Here is a 19,125-nt window from a genome sequence, read left to right as displayed (position 1 = left end):
AGCATTTTGCTTGAATGATGAAGAACTATGGGAATCTTTACTAAGCTTTCAAGAAGTAGTCATAGGGCAAACAAAGTGGCTGTTTAATCTACCCTTAGAAAGTTAATCCTAAAAGGGAGGTCAAGATCCCTAGCTATTTACAAAGGGTGAGCCATTTTAGTCTAACATGGATGAAAAGTTGGATGAATTATTTGCATCTTACTTTGGAATGGAAGTGTTGGGCAGATTCCAGTGCCTGAACTACTGTTGCAAAAAGGGAGTCTGAGGAACTGAGAGATGCCAGACTAGTCCTAATGAGACAAAATCAAAACTGACAAATCACCAAACCCAAGAGAACTTAAATGTCTCAAAGGTGAAATTGCTGATCTTCTAACAAAAATATGTAACTTGTCCCCTCAGATCAGCCCCCATGCCTAAGGAATGGAAAGTGGCCAATGTAAAACCATTTTTTAAAAATAGGAATTCATGGGGGGACCTGGAAATTACAGGCCAATTAGCTTAAAGTCAGTCCTGGGAAAACTAGTATTGTTAAAGCTAAAATAACAAAGCATATAGAGGAACAAGCCTTGCTGAAGCAGAACCAGCTTCAAGTGAATCTTGTCTGACCAACCTATATGAGTTCTTGGAGAATTTCCAGAAGGATATAGATAGATGTGATATTGCTGACATGGTGTACTTAAACTTCCAAAAAACTCTTGACAAATTGCCTCATCACAACTCCTGAGTAATCTTAGCAGTCAATAAATAATTATAGAGGTCCTGTTGTGCATCATAACAGCAAGCAGAGAGTAGAAATAAAGGAACAGTTCTCCTGACGGAGGATGTATAAAGTGGGGTCCCCCAACAATCAGTACTGGGACTTGTGCTTTTTTAAGTTGTTCATAAATGATCTAGAGTTAGGGGTGAGCAGTGAGATGCCAAAGTTTCCTGATGATACTAAATTGTTCAGGGTTTTTATAAGAAACAAGCAGTACAAAGAGCTCCAAAAGGACTTCTGCAAACAGAGCACATGGGTAGTAAAATGACAAATGCAATTTAAGGTAAACAAGTGTAAAGTGATGGATGTCAGGGCAAAAAATAATAATCTTAATTTCAAGGGGTATGAACTGGCAGTGATTGACCAGGAATGAGACTTTGGGTTTGTAGTGGATAGCAAGCAAAGGCTTTGCAAATCCCACTGCCTTTTGGTTATGCCCATTCCTACTGAAGTCTACAGATTAAGAAAGGGGTTTGTCTATGGTTGGGTTTTTTTTAATAATGTGAATGTTTTTCCCTCCCAGATAACCATCTTGATATAAAATCCTAGTGATGAAAAGGATTGGGAACAATTTAACCATATGCAGGTAGTCAAGGTCAATGGCTATACTGACCGCACATAGCTATGGTACTGTATAGGTAAATGTATATCCCTGTTGCTCAGTGTTCATTAGAATTTCCATCTCAGATAGGAATCTTGGTGAAAGAGCATTCCTCACCCGCACCCCCCACCCACCCACCCCCCAATCCCAGCATGATGGACAAGCTTGATGAATGTTAGCTCTCCCCAGCATTTCAGTGTGAGCAAGAAAAATGGAGAATTGTTTGGGATAGGGTCAATTTTTGTGCATTTCTCTAAGATTAGAAGAAACTGGGGGGGGGGGATCTGTGCAACATTTAATTAATTTGAGTCAATTAATTAATTGTTGATATTTGTGTAGAAACCCACAGTTCTGCTGCAGGGATTGAGCCAATGTAAAAATGGGGGGGGGGGTGAATTTAGGAAAATAGGAGGGAGTTACCATTTTTATGCTAAATTTTTGTCCATTTTAATTATCTCTCATAGAGACAGATATATAGTCCTATACAGGTTTTTTTAGTATGGCAGTGCAATACCTCAAGGATTGCCTCTCCGCATATGAACTGACCCAGACCCTGCAATCATCATCTGAAGCCCTTCTTTGCGTGCCTCCTCCACAAGAAATCTGGAGGGTGGCAACACAAGAGCGGGACCTCTTCTGCAGCGGCTCCCCTTTTGTGGAATGCTGTCCCCAAGAAGGTTTGTCTGGCACCTTCATTATAAATATTTAGGTGCCAGGCAAAAAAGGCCTCTTCAACCAGGTCTTTGGCTAATTAATATTCTATGGTCTTCTAAATGTGTTTGTGGGGTGGTGGTATTGTTTTCTTTTGTTTTAACTATTTATTTTGCTCTTTTATCCTGTATTTTTATCTTGTTAACTATCCTGAGATTTTCAAATGAAGGGCAATATATAAATTTAATAAAAATAATACACTTTTTAAAAAAACTGCTTTGAGGTTTTTAAACAAACAAGTGGTGCATAAATTTTATGAAAAATAGACATATAGCTAGCATAACCCTTTTAGGAGACATTCCCCCACAAACTGTTTTATTGGAGTTCCTTAACCTGGATATACCTTTGGATTCATACATAGAGAGCATCTGCTCTGCCTCTGAGCTATGGCTCCTTCTCCATTTATAAAGTTACTAATGTCCTTCAGACTCCTTTTCTCCTTTTCTTCAAAGGAGTTTGAGGAAGAATAACAGAAAAGACCATACACAATTGCCGCCTCCCAACGGCAAGGGGGATTTTTGAAGATCATAATAATATAATCAATAATATGATAAAAAGCTGTAATTCATTAGCTTTTAAAATATGACAAAGCACTAATTAAAAACAATTTTTCAAGTGTAAGGCATGCAAGAAAGAACACAAAGAAACCTGCTTTGTTGGTGTTCTTAAATTATTAATTGTCTTGCTTTCCCAAATGATCAAATTACTCTACAGCTTTAACAAAGTGGTGTTTCAAAAGCAGCTATCAGGTTTTTATCTCTCAAGGAGCGTAATAATCTCCAATAGTCAAGAGTGCAGCACAGGTTGACTGTGAAAGAATAGGCAAGGAAAATGCATTCCGTATTCTCTCCCAATGTGGACCTGCTCTCTGACATACAGGGGTTTTTATAAATGCTCAGTGCCCAATATCACACCCCATGACATGGATATTACCCTGTTTCTGTGACTAATGTCCATAGTTAGTAGACTAATGTTGAGTACATGTCCATTTTAAATGTCCTGTTTCTTTGCAATGAGATAAAAGAAACTCCAGGGAAAGGGAAAGGTGTTGGGAGTTACGCTGGCCAGTTGGACAACACAGCCAGGGATACCAAATACACACAACTATGCACCAGTGATGTAATTATAGAGCAGGGGTGGTGGAACCTTTTTTAGATGGAGGGCTGCCTTCCCTTCTGGGTAGTCTGCTGAGGGTCACATGCCAGTGGTGGGCAGGGCAAGAGACAAAAGTGGGTGAAGCAACCTACATTTGTGAGGCAGACTAGTTTCTACACACTTCTCTCTGTCCTCCATCCTGACTAGCGTCATGGACTGGTTGGATGCAGAGGAATGGTGGGAGGAACCAGCTGGGGAATGCCCAAGGGAAGAAGGCTCAGAGCCAGGGGATTGGTGGTGGGACGACAATAAGAGGTCAGAGGGAGAAGACTGGGAAGAGGATGTGTCAGAAGCTGAAAAGGTAATGGCTTCGTGAGCAGGAAGAGGCTGTGGCAGAGAGCAGCCCAGAATCAGAGGCAGAAGCAGAGGTGGGGGGGGGGAGAGGCAGAGATGAGTCTGGCTGGTGAAGAGGCACAGGCGTCTCCCCTGCCTGCTGCAACAAGCTCCCCTCCCTCCTGGTCTCTCAGAACCAGGAGACACGTGAAGAGGGTAGAGAAGAAGTTGGCTTCATGCAGGTCCAGTCTCAGATTGCTTGGGGAAAACCCTGGAGAGGAGACGACTGGGGAGGCGGGGACCTTAAGTCTCAGCAACTGCTTCATGGGGACAAGACCTGCCAGAGATTATTAAGCCTGTGCTTGTTAGGCCTGACACTCCTGTGCAGATCCTGCTTTTGCTAATAAAGAGTTAACTCCAAGCAAGAGATGTGAGAATTCAAGGACACATCCCAGTCAGATAAAAACACTCTAGGAGGATGCAGGGAAGGACCACCAAGGGGTGTGACTTGTGGATAATTCCAAGGGCCACATGTGGAAACCCAGAAGGCCACATTTGGCGCCTGGGTTTGATGTTCCCTATCCCTTTTATAGACCAGGGCCACAATACAACATAGGCTTTGGGGGCACTTAAACTCATTGAAATAAATGTGCTTAGGCATGTTCTTTACAGGATTATGGCATTCATTCTACTTCGTATCAGATTTATTTACAGTGGTACCTTGGTTTAAGAACAGTCCAGTTTACGATCTCCGCAAAATCAGAAGTAGTGTCCTGGTTTGCGAACTTTACTTCAGACTAAGAATGGAATCCGAATGGTGGAAGGCCTCATTAGGGAAAGCACACCTTGGTTTAAGAACAGTTTCAGTTTAAGAACGGACTTCAGGAACAGATTAAGTTCATAAACCGAGGTACCAATGTATTTAGTTTTGTCACTCAGGAAGCCGTGATTCTTCTCTAGTGTTTGTGCTTCTCCCCAAGAAAGATGCTGCACTAACAGTTCCTCACTGTAATGCAAGGAACAGCATGTGGTCCAAACATACGACACATCTTAAAAACAAAAACAAAAACAAAAACTACCAGGTTTTATGCTTCTGTTAAGAACTGCCATTATTTATTAACTTGATTGAGATTAGTTTCAGCTATATTCCACTATATTTCTATAATTCAGGGACTATTACTATGTTTCCTATTGGTTAGCTGTTCCCGTTTGGGCAAGCTTTCTAAAATGCTAAGGGAAGCAACATTCCACACATGTTGTTATGAACAAGAATCCTAGCAAAACATGATCTTAGAATGCCTACGTAAGTCACACCATCTTGTGAGGAAGCTTGTTTACAGATGTTTACAGAACTGTTCGTTCTGACTATACATGTAATAATTAGACATCAGGCATAACTAGAGAGCTGTCACTTGATTTCCCCCTGTAGGCCTTGAATTTCATATTTTGACAGTCAGTGGTGGGGTCCGACAAGACAGACAGAAACAGCAAGAACAAGGGAATAATTCACACCACTTCAGTGGCAGTTGACACTATCTGCAACGAAAGAATTACCACAGCAAATAAAGGCACTGCAGCTAAACCATTACTGATAACAAAGCGTTTGGATAGTTTTATCTTACCTTGGCACAAGGGTTCCATAGCTAGTCTACCAGCTATGCACAAACTCTCGGAGATAATTCCCTGCACTGTTAATCAGCCTTGCTCCAGAAGGCCCTAACTACCAGATGCGAGACATATGTCTAATGAAATTGTACTTGACCTTGTATGACTGCACTATGTTGAATAAAATTCCAATGAACAAATACCCCAAGCAAAAATAACACACACAGGTTCTAAATTGCACATGTTTACATCGCAGCAGTAGTTTCCCAAAAGTACTACTAGATTTAAAGAAAAAACAAAAAAACTCCCAAGCCTATGTTAGCGGCACATGTGTAAATTGCACTTAAATTTGAGAAACATACACATCAGCTCTCCAAGATATAATGCCTGACAAACTGGAAAAAAATGTGAATTTGTGAAATCGGATTAATTCAGAAAAACAGAAAGACCACAAAAAAAATTGAAATTCAGCAGACTAGAGAGTTGTAACGCAGTAGTAGAATGCATGCCACACGGACCTTGGACTGAGACCTTATACTGTAGAACTACATTCGGATTCTAGCAAACTATTTATCTGACAGTCTGATCATCTCATATATTGGTTCTTATTTACTTACTTACTTACTTAATAAAGGTATTCATGTACCACCATCTCATAAAACATCAGGATAGTGTAAAGCTGTATAAAAACTTTTTTTTAAAAAAACACCTCAACCCTGACACATTACGAAACAATGTGACTTGCAAAATAAAATCCCAGGTGATGAAGTTGGATAAAGAAAACAAGTTCACTGATACCTAAATAACATATTCTGACTAGCATAGTTCATATATTCAGAGAGCAATATGGGAATCACTCCAAAAGCTATCCCATACATGTGTTATATTGGAACTGGCCCTTATACACCATATGACATCAAGATCCCTCATAACTATCTGTTTTAACTATTAAGTAATTTGAAGCACAATCATGTTCACATATTTTCAAGAGTACCAATGACACCATAGTTTACATTACCTTAAACATGTCTATGAAAAGATGACTTATTTTAGGGCTGTATGCCTGAGCCTGGCTTCTAATTCCTGGATCCAGTACAGATTCAATGGGTGGAATAGCCAGGCTATAATGACCCACTAAATATGGGTCCCAAGGTAACAAAATGAGTGGCTTTGTGCCAGAGAGCAAATGAGTGGCCCTCCCTCCCTCAACTGTTTAGCTAGAAAGGCAAAGGAAGAGAGCAGAAAGTTGCAGTGCTGTGAGCTAGAAGTAAAGCAGTAAGCTGGAGACAGAGAGCAATGTTTGAGAGCAATGGTTTCTATTTGGCTCAAAGGCTGTGGCTATGGGAGAAAGATCACCCTTTTGAGGTGTTGATGCCATCATAGGCTCAGGTTGCATATATGTGCAAATAAACCATTTATCATAATGACACCACAGTCTCTGCTGCGTCTCATTTCCAAAAGGATGCACAAACCATTGGTGAGCGCCTGAAATCTTGTACAGCTCGGAGATTGGCGTGGCGTGCAATATTATTAATAAAATAAAGCAAGCTGCCTTGTTTAAAATATGCATGTGTTATTATATATATTATATAAACAACTGTCTCTTAAGAATCAGCTGCAATTCATAAAAGTTGAAAACAACTGAACAAATACCAAGGACCTTCTAGTCAGGTGTAAGAGAGGATTTAAGTTAGCAAACAAATTATCTGCCAGATGGTAAGGTCATTTCATGCTATTCAAATTATACTTGTCAATAGCTTAAGAGAGAGCAATTTCTGTGATATGCTCCACTTATACCAGACAGTTTCCAAAAGCTTAGGATAAGCTTACGTTCACCTTTTGAATGCGGATGTGCCATATATTTAAGCCCCTATTTCAAACTGCTTGTGTGCCTACACATTAGTCATTTCCCCCCAAGGATGGTTCCACCTAGTCACTATCGACAAAAACCTGTAGCATCCTTACGAAATGTATCAGGCAGGCATCACTTGGGGAACTGCTGGCAAAGCCGTCTATGCCAAGAAACAAGCTGTGGCAAGCCGGCAAATTACCAACAGGCCAACCAGTAATGAGGATTAGCAGTACTTAAATAAAAAAAAGTCCCTTATTTCTTGTTTTCTCAGCACTTCACTAGGCATAAAATGCCCAACAAAGCCAACAGTGACTTAATATAGCTGTGAGTCTTAAAAAAAAGAGGCCATTTTACTGATATAAAGCCTCCCGTAGCATATTAAATTAGGCAGAAAACTAATTCTGACAAGAGACAGACAAGCTTCTGGATGACCATCCTGGAACATGGTGCTAAGTTCCTACTGTGAGGAATGCCCAAGTACAGTAATTGACAGCAATTCTTGCTGAGTAATGAGGATATTGCAAGATACATGTATTTTGATGCAACACATTCTCACAGTAATTTATGTCAGCTTGCAATGAAACATTGTGCAGACATACTTTAAAAAGCTAGTAGATTAAATTAGGATAAAAGGCAGGCGTCCTGGTGCAGCAACACAGTAGACTGCTATAGGAAAGAATATGAGCAAATTCAAGTATAACAAACAAATCCAAGCAAAATTAACTACCCTAGCAAAATATAACAGTGATTTTCAAATGTTGTTTTTTTTCTGGGCCACGCTGTCAGAATAAAATTTTTAGAGGTAAACTCTGATTTGTTATTGATAAGAAATAAATTGGAAAGCAAAAAGAAAGAACTTCTAGCAGTGCTTGATTTACAACATAGAACAAAAATACTTTATAATATTATTATGGGACATCCAGAAAGTATAAAACAATGCAGCTACATAAGAATATGAATCATTCCCAAAATATCCATATTCTGCTGATAAAAAAATTATACTATACTACACTACACTACACCAAAACAGTTAATGCTTCTTTGATGGTCCTTGAATATTCCCACCACACTTGCCATCATCTCCTGCCATACTCCTGCACACCACACCCTTTAAGAACCACTGTTCTAGAACTTTTAAGGTATGCCAAGGGTTAAGCCTTAGCTCTGTGTGTGCAAAACTCATGCTCTACCACTAAATTATAGGCTCTTAGTTCAAGCAATAAGTTTCTGCCCTTTAACTCTTATTTCTCCAGGTCTCTTTTTTACTTGGTTTTGCTCCTATCTACCAATACATATATAGATAGTAGCCATTAAACCTTTTATTTACGGTGGCAAAATTTCCTATCATCATAACACCTACATAGTAGATCTTGGGTGTTGTTGATGGGTCCCCCCCCCGTTTGTACTGCCGAAATGTTTTGGGCTCTATTGCCACTCAGTTGGTTTTGAGACAAATCATGCTTCTCCAAAGAGCGCTGAAAAGAGTTTGGCTCTACATCACTTGCTTTGTACATGATAAGGATTATATGTTCATGATTACATATGTCGGCAGCAATAGATCTATCCGGTCTTTCACTTTTCCTGTGATTGCTGTTTAGTGCTTGTCTCTCATAGGTGACAAAGTACATCACCATAGCACTACAACTTTAAATGTTGGGAGAATCAACACCCTTCATTTTCCTAGAGTCTGCAAGTGGATTGTTAGCTCCTCCTTTTTTCCAGTGCTACCAAGCAAAGTTTTTGCCACAAAATTACCGCATCCACTTCACTGCTTCTTAGGTGAAATAAACTGCAATATTTTTTTTTTAAAAAAGAGACGATAGTCCTGAAAGTGCCTTCTTTCTGAAGCACCTCTGAAAGCTGAAAAAATAAAGCACAACATTCTAACCTTAACACAGTGGATTTCTGTTAGGGCTGTCACTCGATTAAAGAAATATTAATTGGTAAGTTAGATAAAAGATGTACAGAGCAATTCTAACTGGGGCCAGGAATGATAAGAACAGTGAAGTCAGCACAGCAGCCGAATACTGTCAGTTCTACTGGCCAGTGTGCGGGATGCTTTTATTTTATTTTTCTACCTATCAACAACTGTAGACCTATCAGTTCAACAGTGAAACAGACTCCCACGTGAGGTTCTGGGTGCTCTTTCTTTGGAGGTTTTTAAAACAGTGGATGGATGGCCATGATTTAGCTGAGATTCCTGCATTGTGTAGGGGGTTGGACTGGATGACCCCCAGGGTCCCTTCCAACTTTACAATTCTATTATTCTATACTCCAGGTTCAAATTCCTTTCCTTTTCATGCATTCAATTTGCAGTTGCCAGAGTAAAAAGGAGGAAGATCTAATCACATCTTTTAAAAATTGCTCTCAGACTTACTAATTTTGCTTTTACCAAATTAACCTCATACAGTTTAATGCAGTGTTGGCCAAACTTGGCCCTCCAGCTGTTTTGGGACTACAACACCCATCATCCCTAGCTTACAGGACCAGGGGTCAGGGATGATGGGAGTTGTAGTCCCCAAACATCGGGAGAGCCAAGTTTGGCCATCCCTGGTTTAATGTAACCGTGGCTATGGGAGACCGGTAATGTTGCACAACCTTGTGAAGTTGACCAATAATGTTGCACAACCTTGTGAAAGCCATTCTTGAGTGGCAGGGACCCTGTGTAATGATGTTCAATGTAGTTCAATAGATTTCAACCAATGGGGAGAAATCAAAGGGCCCATCTCTTGCATCAACAGAGGTGGCTTCCACTTGCACTATTGCTCTGTTGGATTCAAACCAGCAGCCTGCACCTAAGCCATAACATTCACTTTTGCTTCAAATTACTGCTATATTTTAAGTCTCTTTCTCAATCAATCAATCAATTTCTTTATTCGACCGATAGTCAGAATTAAAACATTACACAATAATTATAAACTATAACATCATAAGTTACATAAGGTACATAAGTAAGGTAGGGCCACAGTACTAGACCTCTCACAGATAACCCACGTCAAAGCATTCAATTATACGTTTCCGACACTTGAGTGCCAGGAAAAGAAATTTAGCCACTGACAAGGTTGTTTTCCCAGAAGACTTATTTAGCAGATATGCTGTCTGCTTTCCTCTTTGTCGGGAACTGAGCTGGGGTAAGTATGGAGTTATAAGATACTGTCTTAAATCGTTGTAGAAGGGACAGCTCAATAAAATGTGCTCTGTGGATTCTACCTCACCCAATGCACAGTGGCATAATCTCTGGTCATATGGGACTCCTCCATATCTTCCCTTCAGGACCGCCGAGTCAAGAACATTCAGCCTAGCCGCAGTAAATAGTCTGCGGTATTCCACGTAGTGGATATCCGCCAGGTAGCGAGCTGGAGCAGCCCGATACAACTGCTCCCCCAGAAACAACCCAGGTTTCACACGGGCTATGTCCTCCTGTCTGGCAATATCCCTTAATCTTTGCGCGATCACCGCCTTTGCGTGGCTATACGTCATGGACTCTATATAAAGGGAGGACAACCCACACTTCTGCACTTCCTCCACTATCTCCCCTTCCCATGGAGATTTAAAGTTATCCCTCAGAATCAAGGGGGCCAAACCCACCGGTCTGAAACAGAGCTTGAGCCATAGCCATAACTTCGCTTTCAGGGCCACATACCTAAAGGCTTGACAACCGGTTTCCAGTCTCATGATCGCACCTGCCACAGAGGGGGGGATCCTGAGTATGGCCCTGAGGAATTGGGTTTGGATAAATTCCAATTTTTCAAAATCCCTACGTGAGCCCAAGGCAATGCCCACCAGCAGAAGAGGGAGGACTTTCATTTTAAAGAGACGTAAGGCAACATTGACAGTTTGTGCCTGTTTCTTGGAGTACAGGGTTCTAATCATCATGGCTGCTTTGGATGCGTTCGAGGCTATGTATTCTCTGTGCGCCAGGAAGGACCTATTTGATCTTACAACCTGACCCAGGTACTTGAAGCAACTGACCTGCTCTAAAGGAATACCATTAATTGACCATAAATTAGGTTTCGGTCGAGCCGCAAAGACCATTATTTTGGTCTTGGCATAATTTAATTGGAGCTCGTGTTGGGTCTCATATTCATGAAGAGCTCGAAGCATCCTCCTTAATCCGATGGGGGAGGTAGCTAATAGGGCGGTATCGTCCGCATACAGTAGGACATTCAAGGCTCGTCCTGCCAGTTTTGGTGGATGGAAATCAGCATTTGCCATATGCACCACTAGCGAATTAATATAGAAGTTAAACAGAGCAGGGGCAAGCAAACAGCCCTGTCTTACCCCCCTAGTGGTGGCAACCGGATTGGAGACTAGCCCCTTACTATCTATCCTAATCCTCAAGAGGGTATTTGTATGCAAATTAATAATCAGCAAGAGAAGGCGGCGGTCGATAGATGTCGCTGCCAATTTTGTCCATAGCTGGTTCCTGGGAATTAGATCAAAGGCCTGCTTAAAGTCTATAAAGGCGACGTGGAGGGCTTTTAGGCCATTGCCAGCGTACTTGGTGGCCAAGTGATTTAGGATTAAGATTTGGTCTGTTGTTGATCTTCCGGGGCGGAAACCCGCCTGTTCCTCTGCGATGATATTGTTGCTTTCCATCCAGGTCGTTAATTTGTTAAGTAGAAATCTTGAATAGATCTTCCCGATAACATTTAGCAGGCTAATTGGTCTAAAATTGGCCGGGTCTGTGCGCGGCCCTTTCTTGTGAATTAACACAATCAGTGCAGAGTTCCAGCTTGGAGGAAATTGTGCTGTTTTGTTTATATAAGTAAAAAGAGCTGCTAGGGGTGGACACCACCAATCCTTATTGGCTTTAATAACATCTATGGAAATAAGATCGTCTCCGGGTGCCTTGCCCGCCTCAAATTGGCCTATAAGTGTTTCCACTTCAGAGCAGGTAACAGGATCCCACTCTGGCAAGGGGGCCAAATCTAACCTTCCTCCGCTAGCTGCGTGAGCTGCATATAAAACGGAGAAGAAGCTTTCCCAGGTGTCAGCTGAAATTTGGGGTTCTATCCTTGACAACGGTCTACCCAGGTATCTGGAAATTTGGTGCCAAAAGGAGGAGGGATTTCTATTTTCTGCAGCTTTTAGAAGGTTCTTCCAATCATTTCTTTCTGCCGCACGCTTCTTTTCCTTTAATAGTGCTTTATACCTTCTCTTGAGGTTCATAAGGTGACTGCTAGGTGCGGAGTCATTTGATGCCCTATATGCCAAGAATTCATTATATAGGTTGTTCTTGAAGTGCCTACATTCCTCGTCAAACCACTTTTTATGAGAGAAATGGTTACTATTCATTACCGGGGTCTTAGCCAACGAAGGTTTTAGCAGTTCTACTAAATTGTCATATATTGGCAGTGGCTCAACTGCCTGGATAAGGGAGTCCCTTGTCTCTTGCAGTTGGTCAGACCAAAGGAGTTCATTTATCCGTTGAGCCATATTGTCGGTCCATTTTAAGGCAGTGGGCCTCATCTGAAGCTGGTTATTTGTAATAGGCACGCAGGAATAGGTAGCCAATTCTCCATCCAGGGTCAGAGAAAGTTCTAATGGAAAATGGTCACTTTCCAGCCTCGTTACCACCCTAAAGTTGGAAATTTTGGGAATTAGGTCTACTGATGTCCAAATAAAGTCTATGGTAGAGGCTCGGGAGCCTGACCAGAAAGTAAATTCGGCAGGGTAATCAGAACTGAGAGCTCCGTTTAAAAGGTGAAAATTAAGAGCCATCAAGGTTTGTCTACATTTAAAACCTGCATATGTAGCAACACTGTCTTTAAAATTCCTGGGTAAAAGGTCTGAGGTTAAAATGGGTAGTGAGGGATATTTATTATATTTAGCAAATAATGATTTATCAGAGTGAGACAATCGGCCATTGAAATCTCCTGCAACTAGGAAGGTGGCTTCAGGATATTTCTCTAGGAGAGTTTCAAGAGTCTCTTTCTCAGTTTTTCCTTAAACAAAAATTTGAACACCTGTAGAAGTCTATCATGTCATAGAATTAAATTCAGTGGGGTTTTCCCCCCTGTTATATTTATTACACAGCAGATGATAGATCAGCATCTCCTGCATGGGGGACATCACTATCTAGGCAAAAGTGTAAAATACATCATGCATTCAGAAGGGTAGGATAATCCAATAATTGTATGACCTGCAGTGATATCATGGCAACGATGTTCCACACTTATGGAATTTATTTCCCTAGCGGCAAGGAGGAGGCTACTAGAACCATTTATGTTTTAATCCCTCCTTTGTTGACACCTGAAGCCAACCCTTTCTTTCCCAAGCAACAAGGTAACAGTGAACTATAAAAACAAGTCCTTGCAAAATTAGGCTGATATGTCAATCATAGAAGAACTGGTTGCTCTGCATAATTCTATCAAAACAAGTCTTCACCACCTCCATGGAACTGCGGCCCAAAAATTTAATAACTGAAACAGGAGCAAGGTCACTTACATAAAGCCAGAGTCTGTTGCAGTTGAACAGGAGCTGGTGCTTAACAAGACGTATCAATGGTCTGTCAAACCCCCTACTGCCAACCACGGATTCTGTGCTGATAGTAGCCCTCCAGGGTTTCAGGCAGATGAGACTTTCCACCAGGCTGCCTGAGATCATTTAACTGAGAATTTCATAGTTTGATTCTGGGTGTGTAACCACCACACAAATTCTGCCTCCTTCTGCTTATAGTTGGTATGGAGAATAGTAAATGGCTGAAAACACACTACAGGTGCATGTGTCTCATAGGCAAGGTAAAATATTATGTGTCAATCTTGCTTACTGTCAGGAAGGAAAAGACAAAACAGCAAAAGGACCCTTTCAGGGAAGTGGAGGAATACAAGAAAAAGTGGGTGGAATAGTAGGAACAAGATAACTTAGTTGGTCTTTAAGGTGCTACAGGAAAGAATTTTTTACTAGGAACAAGAAGTTCAAGTAAATTGAAAGAACTGGGAGGAAAAGAGGAACTCAGCAATAAATCTGAACATTTGATAATTCTACTTTTGGGGAATTGAATTGAGACTCACTGTTCTCTGGATGAGGGCCAGAGCATTTTCATAACGAATCTGTACCCGTAAATCAGATTCAGGCACTGGGTGGGATCTAAAGTTAGCTGCAAACAGTTCCCATTGAAATCAATTGGACTTAAGTTAGCCATGCCTAATCATGAGTATTTATTTCCATGGGAGCTCAGTGCAACGTAGTCTGGATACCCCCCCCCCCCATTGTTCATGCTAACTTTCTTGCATTTCTCACTCAGTAGCATTAGAGTTCCAGTCACTTTCACCACAACAAAACAATATTTAGGGAGATATTTGTTAAAGCAAGCAAGCAAGCAAGCAAGCAAGCAAACCTATTTCAAACTAGGGAAGTGATTAATTTGTCACATCAGTATTTGGATGAGATGCATTTCAACTGGAGCATAGAGAAATTGTGTAACTAATTTAACTGGAGGTGCCAGAACAGTGAGGGGTAGCTCTGTCTAACATATGATCTACCTCTATAAAGGGAAATAAAACACCTAACTGGGTTTTATTTGAAAACACAAACAGCATTGAAAGAACGCTCCCTCCCCCCCCCCCCCATTTACCGGTAAGCCCCATTGGGTACATTACTCTTATTTACCGGTAAGCCCCATTGGGTACAAGCAGGTCTTTTTAGTACAGAGCCTAGGGTATGTTTTTTTGTGTGCTGTACCCAAATAATGAAAGCAAAAGTACTTTCAGAAGAGGAGTTCAGTGCGAAAGAAAAAATAAAATACCTAACCCATTATGATCTTTGCTGGTTTCTACATCACACTCATACAGTGAGCCACCAGACACCACCTTTCTGTCAGAATAGTGTTTTTTGCAGAGGATTTGTACTGGAATACCCATATAACTAGCTACATTAGTTCCCAGTTCACATATAAATATTCATTATTATATTATACAATTTGAACTTCTCAGAATCTAGAATAAATCAGCCTTGCAGCAACCAGTAGGTAGATTTAAAATCAAATACATATAATAATTCAAAAGATAATACATGGTGACTACATGGCAACTATCAACATTTTAATTTATCACCTCAGATACCGTTTTCAAAAAACAACTGTTTCTCACAGAATTCTACTAGAATTGCAGTTTGTAGCTGCTTGGTCTCTCTCTTCTTTTTAAGATGTTCACTTAAAATCAAGGAAAGAATAAACAGGCAAAATATTTCAAGAAAGTAATAGTCCAATTGTGTGCCAAACTTTTGGATGTGTTTTGGCTTCAGAAGTATTATGTACCTTCAGTAACTTCCTCATAAATTAACTACATTTTTAATTAATGTAGTAATATGTGTTTCATGTAGCTCTCTGTGATGAAATATTTTAAATTTTTCTCTGCCTTTTAGCACGGGGCAAGCTTCAGCTTGACAAAGCTTCAGATCAAGTATCCAATAAGTTTATTAAGGTTATTCAGTTTCAATATGATTTAATGTACCTGATGGTTTTATGAAAAGCAAGAATTATGCCAACTCACTTATTGGGCTCAAATGTTGCCGATATGCTGATATTTAACATTTCCCGTCAGTTCTCATTTTACTTTTAAAGTTTATGTTGAAGGTGTAACAAATATCCAATGGTCCAAGAACTGATGTTTCAGTATCTAAATGCTTACAACACCTTAGCGATTCATGAACTAAAACACTGCAGTGGTATGACAGGCTGCAATCCTATGCAACTTTCAGAATACAGTGGAATTTACTTGAGAATAAACATTTCTAGAAATGTGCTCTAAGAATATGTTGTAGACAGATACATGAGTAGAGGATCAGGCAGTGTTAGAAATGTGCCAGGTGCATTTTGCAATTGGTACAGGTCCAATTGTGACCACAATCTCTGGATGCCAGGCTGGTGACTGGGCAAAGCAAAATGTCCCTTAGAGAAGGGTCTGAAATATCTTCCTTGAAGCTTGAATTTGCTTTATTCTGGATTATTTTATTTGATGATTTAATGTGTTGTAAGCAACTATGAGATTTGTTATTTAAAATATAAAGTGGTATAGAAACGATGATAATGATAATAAATCCAATTGAAAAGAAATGGCGCCTAGACATTCCACTGTGGCAACCACAACCTAGGTTTAAGGTGCCATTTGGAGATTAGCTTTTATATGTGAGTTTCTAACACTGGGATCAGGGTGACAGGATCTCATGATTTTTGTAAACATGAAGGACAGCTGATGAGGCAAATACACCTTTGTGTGTTCCACTCTACATATGTGCACTGTGATACCTGATTTGGACAAAGATCCTTTGTATATTTAGAAAAAAAGGTGTGTGTGTGTGTGTGTGTGTGTGTGCACAATGGTCACACCTAATCAAAGACTTCATGCTCCACCCCACCCCCCAATATGGGAATGTTTTCCATGTAAAAATTAACCTGTCTGACATAGCCCTTGTTTTGGGCCTGCATGAAGATGTTTAGGTCAATGGGGCAAACCTATGGATACAAGCAGAGAAAGCCAAATACATTGAGATCAATAGATTTGTGTACAGTGGTACCTCGGGTTAAGTACTTAATTCGTTACGGAGGTCCGTTTTTAACCTGAAACTGTTCTTAACCTGAAGCACCACTTTAGCTAATGGGGCCTGCTGCTGCCGCCATGCCGCCAGAGCACGATTTCTGTTCTCATCCTGAAGCAAAGTTCTTAACCCGAGGTACTATTTCTGGGTTAGCGGAGTCTGTAACCTGAAGCGTATGTAACCTGAAGCGTATGTAACCCGAGGTACCACTGTACAATAGTTAAGTGATAATGTTGGAACCTTAGCATGTTTAGCTTTCTTTGGATAGCAATGGGAATCAAGATGATATGCTTCCTGTCCACCCACTGAAATCTTCAGAATTATTATAGTGTGAACACTAATAAACAGCTCCTTCCCGTCTTATTACCCCAAGCAGAGGCATCTAAGGTTTGTTTTATGACCTACTCTTCATCTTCTGACATTAGATAAGAAGCTACTTTTCTCTATCAGTTGATTCAGCTTGTTGATGGCTCTGTGATTGTCACCTAAATACAAGCCACTGCAAGCCCAGAGAATGGAGTGTATTATCTCTGGAAATCTTTAACTAGCGGGGAAGTAACAATTACGTGCTAACCACAATTAGTCACTTCTAAAGTTGGGCATGAAACCTAAGTCAGTTGTCAAGTGGAATATAGCATGGTTGTTAGCACCACTTTCACTAGTCCAGCAAATATGAGGAGCACACTGAATTTGGGTGTGACTTGTGCCACTGATCTCAGTATGGCCATTCAATCCCAAAGCGCTACATTCTAATTAGGTGTTGATAGAACCAGACTAATTTGAGTAAGTTCCAGGACAAAGCAGCCAGAGAGAAACACCTCCCAAAACGTTATTTGCACATGCTGAAGCCATTTCTCCCAAAAGTGAAAAGACTATCTGGAGTGAAAAGCATTACTAACAAGATCCTGTTCACAATGGGTCTCAAAAGGTCAACAAGAGTTGCAGCTGCCCAGGAGACCTGCAATAAAGACAGTGTGGAGAGGGACTGCAAAAGGCTAGGCGCTGCATTATTGATGCACAGTATGGGCTTCGATTTATAAAGAGTTAAGTCCACAGTTTAAAATGAAAGCCGAGCTTAAGGGCCAAGTTTTTGTCCAGGAGCTTTTTTAAAGGGTTATTCAAAATACCAATGTAGGGAATGAGCCTTCAAATAAAAATTTGCAACTTGTAAGCATATCATCAAAATCACTGAATCATTTAAAAGCATAGCACTTCAACACAATAAATGCTTGCTAGCATATAGAACACACACACACACACACACACACACACACACACAGGCAGGCATATTATACTTGGCTATTTAAACAGCACACAAACTGCCTTGCTGAATCACACCAAAGACAATTTTCCCCCTAACACTAAGCAGCCAGATGTCCCCAGGAAACTCATAAACACGGCGCGAAGGAGATAATCATCTCCTGACATTTGTCCCCTGCACCTGGTAATCACATCTGTCATTTCTAAGAACGCTTCTACCATTTCTTACCAACTCCTAACCTTGGATCAGAGTGCAGACTTTTCTGAAACTACATTCAAAGCCAATTTCGTGTAACCATTGCAATTCAAACCTATAACTTCAAACTGATCTGCTGGTAACAAGCCTCAGAAGCAAATACAACTGATGGAGCAGGTCTTGCCCATGAAATCATTTGCAAAAATACAAGTATTAAGACACAATCCAGCATGGATTAAGCACTTTTAAATCCCATTTATTTCAACAGAAGTGTGTTCGCTGCACATGGAAAAAAAGAGGTATCAAAATGTGCTTAAACTTGGCACAAGTATGGTTAACTTTTTAAGTGCCATTGCACTTTATTTTCCTGCAACAGGCGATCAAGACTACTCTTCCAAAAAAATGTCCTTCAAGATCCAATATTGCCTCAGAATATTTCTAGAGGCCCATTTAATTCTGAATGTGAACCATCGTCTTCTTTTCTCTGCTTCAGATCTAGTGGTGCATTGTTCCCACAGCAGCACCAGTCTAATCCTCACTAATATAGCAAATGCATTTAGATTCACTTTGGCTAAGCAGAATCTGCTGTGTTAATCATCAAACAGGATGCTATGGAATTTGGCCTTGAAGTATTATCCTCTTACTAAGATGTGTTTGGAAAGTATGGCAACAGATGTACAAAAGGAACTGATTCTGGCGAGTCTTCTGTTTTGCTTTCGTATTTTGACAACTAATAATAAGTATGACCATTAATATTTACAAATTTGGCTACTAAAATGCTAAGAATGCAAAAGAAATTCATACATTTTTCATACCTTTGTGTAATACCCCACTGTGATTTTACAATGTAAGAGACATTTTTTATGCAATATTAAGACACATTAATCTTAAAACACATTAATCTTCATATATATATATATAATATCCAAACACAGGCAGACATCTCTTGTTAGAGAAGTCAGTGAAGCTTCCTCTTACTACTAATTTAACTGTTCTTTTGACTACAGCCTTGAACATATATCAAAAACTGTAACTAGGTTTAAATTAATTACCAGTATTATGCTCAACATTCAAATAGCTTAATCCTACCCAGCAGCAAGAATGCAGACACATTTAAGTTTTCTTCCTAAACAGAAATGTTTCTGTGGATCAAAATAAGATTGGTTAAATTCCAC

The 19,125-nt window shown here is 40.3% G+C and overlaps 1 protein-coding gene across 3 annotated transcripts in view; it reads right to left on the bottom strand.

The window, feature by feature from the left end:
• Positions 1-19,125, bottom strand: part of CELSR1 (cadherin EGF LAG seven-pass G-type receptor 1) — a 161,699-nt gene that overhangs the window by 139,061 nt on the left and 3,513 nt on the right. The gene's annotated exons all lie outside the window — the stretch shown is intronic.

Source organism: Podarcis pityusensis (genome assembly GCF_964106645.2).
Source record: "Podarcis pityusensis genome assembly, chromosome: 10".
In the NCBI taxonomy this organism is placed as follows: Eukaryota; Metazoa; Chordata; class Lepidosauria; order Squamata; family Lacertidae; genus Podarcis; species Podarcis pityusensis.
Note: the sequence above shows the minus strand (reverse complement) of the source record. Positions and strands in the feature narration are given on the sequence as shown.